The sequence below is a fragment of the Gracilinanus agilis genome, chromosome 2 (assembly GCF_016433145.1).
Source record: "Gracilinanus agilis isolate LMUSP501 chromosome 2, AgileGrace, whole genome shotgun sequence".
Classification (NCBI taxonomy): Eukaryota; Metazoa; Chordata; class Mammalia; order Didelphimorphia; family Didelphidae; genus Gracilinanus; species Gracilinanus agilis.
In genome coordinates, this window is record NC_058131.1 from 444,270,534 (window position 1) to 444,275,927 (window position 5,394).

General features: G+C 41.3%; 1 protein-coding gene across 1 annotated transcript in view; it reads left to right on the top strand.

The window, feature by feature from the left end:
• LOC123233958 (MAM domain-containing glycosylphosphatidylinositol anchor protein 2-like) overlaps window positions 1-5,394 on the top strand; it is a 401,852-nt gene that overhangs the window by 275,050 nt on the left and 121,408 nt on the right. The window lies entirely within an intron of this gene.

The window sequence follows — 5,394 nt, forward strand, 5'->3', positions numbered from 1 at the left end:
GGGCTGGGGGCTGGGAAAAAATTGAGGTTGGGGATTGGGAGGAGGAGAGGAATGAGAGTGGACTGATCAGGGGTAGGGAGGAGAGGAAGGAGGAGAAAGAGAGGAGGAGTGAGAATAGACTAAGCAGGGGCAGGACCGGGGAAGAGAGGAGAAGATATAGGAGGATGGGTGGGGTTGAGAGGAGAAGTCATAGTAAGGTAAGTGGGTTGGTCAGGGAAGGAGAGTAGGCAAAAAGATGGCCAAGAGAACAAGAATAGGGATGGTATGGGTAGGGATAGGGAAGATGAATGGGGACTGGGTATCCAGGAAGAGGAAACTCTCTGTCAGATGGTAAGTGAGGGTAGAGAGGTAGATTGGGAGTAATGGAAATGGGAGCAGTGGGGGATGAGTGAGTCCTGACAGGGGGAGGGGCCAAAGGGTTCAAGTCCTGATTTGGGTCAGTTGGAGGAGAAACTTTCTCACAGTCTAGGTGGGATGATAGGGTATGTTTCTTGCTAGATTTAATCAAGGGTTCAGGAGGAGGAACTGAAGGAGTTAAGCCAAAATGGTCTGGTTCCAAAGAAAGAATGGTTTCCTCACTAAAGGGCATGGTTAATTTATCAATATGATATGCCCACAAGAGCCAGTATTTATAATCTGTGGAGTCTTTATGATTTTTGGAATCTTTGTTTTTAATGGCTAACTTTAAATCTTTTAAGATCTTGAAGTCAAATGGAACCATACTTTGGCTAGTTATAGGACTTGTCTATTCAGGCTTTGCAAGGTTTTTTAACTTGCTTCTTAGCCATCCAAGCCTCTTTAGGAAACCCTTGGTCATGTCAACTACATAGTAACATAGAATGGAGAAACCCTGGGCACTTTACTGGTTTTAATCTGTGTATTCCCCATAATGGCTGGTATTTAGGCTCATTTGAATGAAGGGCAGGAAAAGCTCTGAGTTTTAGTTAAGAGATCTCTTCCATCCCCCTTGTTTTTAAGGTTGGGGGCTGGGGTGTGCTAGGCCTTTTGAATGCTTGGCAGGGAGCACCTAACTGCCAATAATTTGCCCAACCATATAGGCAGTGTCTGAGGCCAGATTTTGAACCCAGGACCCCCCTCTCTAGGTCTGGCTCTCAATTTACTGAGCTAGCCAGCTACCCCTAGGTGGGATCAGCTTTTAGAGGGCTGCACAGGAGTCCCTCATGTAATCTAACACCTCAGTCTCCCCTACACACACATGTCCAGGGAGCCCCACCCCACCAACCAGGGTTAGTTTACTGTCTGTTTGAGAGGCTAGGGTTGGGGTAGATAGCGTGGATAGGCAGCAGAAGCTAGGAGCCCCCATCAGCTTCCAACTGGTTTGGTGCTAGGGAAAGTGCAGGGAACCAAGGGGCTGGGAAGGATTATGTATTGATGGTAGGAGGGTGTGTATCTACACTCCCTTCCTTGTTAGCTTTCAATGGATCAGTATAGCTAACTCCTCATTCCCACTCTCCAGGAAGACCTATGAAGGAATAAACTCAAAGAGGTTCCCAAACTGACAAAGCTATAGTGGGGATGTTGAAGGAAGGTGCTGGGGTTCATTTGTGACCCTAATAGGTCAGATCTCACCCTCAGAGTCAGCCCTGTTGAGACAAGCCTCCCCCACTCCTAAATTCAAGTTAGCTTTTGCCCATCAAGAGGGAGTCTGCCCCTCAGCCCCAAGATCAGTCTTCCTCCCCTCCAAGCAACACCCTCTAAAAACTAATAATGATTTATTGTAAAGACAAGGGAATTCAAGAATATTTGGGTAATGGATATTGGTGGAATATGGAAGGGGGGAATCAAGATAACTTCTCTATCATTTATGAACCCCCAGCAAGAGAGTAGTTCTGGTTTCTTCTGTAGCTTGAACTCAGAAACTGATTCTTTCTCACCTAACAATATCCTAACCTTAACTCTAACTAAAACACAGGGGAATATTTGAAAGGAAGGGGCACAAGCTGGATCAAGGATAGGTTCCCCCAATGCCCACTCCCTCTGGAGTCCTGGCACTATGGCCAACTGAAGCATGAGTATCCAGATTCCTCCTGGTTGACAATGAAGATCTGTAGAAAGAGTTTTGCTGTTGTAGACACCAAAATGCCAGATAATTTCAGGTTTGGAAAAATTAACTTCTCCCAGATCCTCCCAGCCACCCTTCTCCACCAACCCCCCTCTTCCACCGAGCACCTGCCCAAGTCTTCCCAGGAGTCTGTTTTTGACCATTAGGACCTTCAGAATTCTCCTCCAAACTCCTCTTGCTGCTGGCCCCTCCCAAACAGATTTCTCTTAGGGTTCCATGAGGTCAGCTTCCAGTCCCCTTCCAAGATGAGTGTTTAGTGATCCTTGATTTACCCCAATTCCACACTTACAATTAGGAGTTCCTACTGGTCCCCAGAGCCACTTGGGATTCATGTGGATTTTTGGTGCAGTTTGGCCTAGGCCCTTCTGTCAAACCTCAAGGCTTGGGCTCCTTTGTCAAATATCCCCCTTATCTAAGCTAAAAAGTGAGGAGGAGAGGAGCACATGGGAGAGAGTTCTTACCAATCCACATGGCAAGCTCAGAAATGGAGGCAACAAATTATCTGTCTTGGCAAACACGTGTCCAGCACATGAAAGCAGATAGAGCAATCAGGTGAGGCTTTGCAAAAGTCACCCTATTCTATACTCAAAGACTTTCTCAAAAGAAAATTAAGAATTATTTTTCTGATAGTGGTTGTCATTCTGTTAGATTAAAATTAATATCTCCAAGTTCTTATTTTCCATAAAGTTTATTAATAATCACTTGGAATAGAAAAGGCAGATAAGCATAGATTTAAAGTCTAAGTCTGACCATGTGTAGCTCATCTTGCAGGATTCTCCGTCCATCTCACCTGCCTGCTCAAGGAAATAGAGCCACAGGTAGGGTCAACCCACACCTTTCTATTTACATTCATGGAACCAACACTGGCATGTAAAAAATGGGATGAATTGGGTCGGCAATCCAGGAGGGGGAGGAGATGAAATTCCCTCTACACACTTGTCTTATTTATTAGTTCAATGGTATTCTAACTTACAATTTTATTAATTGCTCTAATGATGTTCAGGATTCGCAAGTTGGTGTTTAATTTGGGGATTTAAAATTTCTTTTTCTAGTTATGTTTTGTTTTGTTTTGCTTTTTGTAGTTGCATGCCTAATTCATTGATCTGCTTTTTATTTGATTGATAGAGCATTTAGAGATATAAATTTCCCTCATGTACAACTTTGGCTGCATCTCGAAAATTTGATCTGTGATTTCCCTGTTCTCATTTTCTTTAATGAAATTGTTGACTATTTCTATGATTTATTCTTTGATCCACTCATTCTTTAAGATAAAGGTATTTAGTTTTAATTCACTTTCAGTCTTTTTTCTCTAGTCCTTTGCTGAGTATAATTTTATTACATTGTGATCTCAAAATGATGTATCTAATATTTCTGCTTTTCTGCATTATTGAATTATGAATTATAAAGCTTTTATGTCTTATTTACTACATGATTGATTTTTTGAAGGTATTGAGAAGAAAAGGGTATATTCCTTTCCATTTCCAATCAGTTTCACCTTATAGAATACTGTATTTCAAGCCCTCTGGTCCTTTAATGTTGTAGCTACTAAATCCTGTATAATCCTGACTGTGACTACGATATCTGAATTATTTCTTTCTGGATGCTTGCAATATTTTCTCCTTGGCCTGGGAGTTCTGTAATTTGGTTAGAATATTCCTATGAGTTTTCCTTTTGGTATCTCTTTCAGGAGATGATCAATTGATTCTTTTAAATGCTATTTTACCTTTTTCCCCAAGAATATCAGAGTAATTTTATGTCATAATTTCTTTTATATATATATGTGTGTGTGTATATATATATATGTATATATATATATATATATATAGGATTACATGCCTAGGCATGTAATCCTGTAATTCTTAATTTTTTATTATATTTTATTGTTTCTTGATGTCTCGTGGAGTCATTAGCTTCCAGTTCTACTAAGAAATTCTTTTCTTCATTGCATATTTGCACCTCTTTTTACATTTGGTGAATTCTGCTATTTAATGAATTCATCTCTTCAATGGATTTTATGTCTCTTTTATCATTTTACCTAGTGTGGTTTCTAATGTCTTATTTTCTTCAGTATTTTTTGTATCTTCTCCACCAAGCATCCAACTGTTTCTTGCATTCCTTTCATTTCTTATATCTATTTTTCTCAGCCTCTTTTATTTAATTTTCAAAATAATGTTTGAGATATTCCAGTGCCTGACATAAATTACCATTTTTCTTTAAAGTTTTGCTTGTAGCTAATTGATCTCATTGTCTTCTTATGAGTGTGCAATTAGAATTTTCTCCCAAGTTTGTCCTTTGCTCTTCCTTGTCTCCATAATAGTGTTCTATCATTAGGATTTTTTATATTTGCTCTTTTCCAGCCTTGTTTAAAATTTTTTTATATATTCAATTTTGGCTCTATTTCCAGGGTGGAGAAGAAACTCTCCTAAACTTTAAGTTTTTCTTGTTGCTATTCTCAGAGCTAGTTCTGGATATCTGTAAGTTAGTTTTTTCAAGGTGGAATGATCTAAGGAGAAGTGTGGTCATTGCTCTCCTGGCCTGTTTTCTGGTCTGTATTTGACCACAATCATTCTTTTCCACCTGGAATTGTGACCCAGATTTCTGCTTCTGCTAGTTTTTCCCCTTTCCTTAGGACTGAAACCCAGAACCTTATATGGGTTATGCAACAGAATCTTACACCTAGTGTCAGGAAAAGGTCACCAATAATTTCTTTCTGGCCAGTTTTTGGACTCCTTACCCCAGTGGGTTGAGAGCTCTGGAATCAGATTCCAGTTCCTAATTCAGTCTCCCCCAAGGCCTGCTGTTGGCTTCTGTCAGCCTAGTACACTATGGGCTGGTGGCTGTTTTGTGCAGGGACTTGGGGCCTCACTACAGGCTTCTGCTGAGGCTTGGAACCTCAAGGGATAGACACTGGAGTGCTTTGCTATTGACCTAGGCAGAGTCTTGTGGTTTGTGCTGGGCTCCAGAATCTCTAGCAGTGGTGGAGAAGGTGGTGTGCCTTGATATTGGCTTGCATTGGGGTTTCTTACTAGGCCTCACTGCAGGCTGCACTCTCCTCTTACCCCAGTGAAACAGATATTTCCTGCCTACCTTCCAAGTTGTCCTTGACATGAAGATTGCCTCACCCAGTCCCTTTGGTCACTCCAGTATAATTTTTTTTTTTACTTTTTTTTTTTAAACCCTTGTACTTCGGTGTATTGTCTCATAGGTGGAAGAGTGGTAAGGGTGGGCAATGGGGGTCAAGTGACTTGCCCAGGGTCACACAGCTGGGAAGCGGCTGAGGCCGGATTTGAACCTAGGACCTCCTGTCTCTA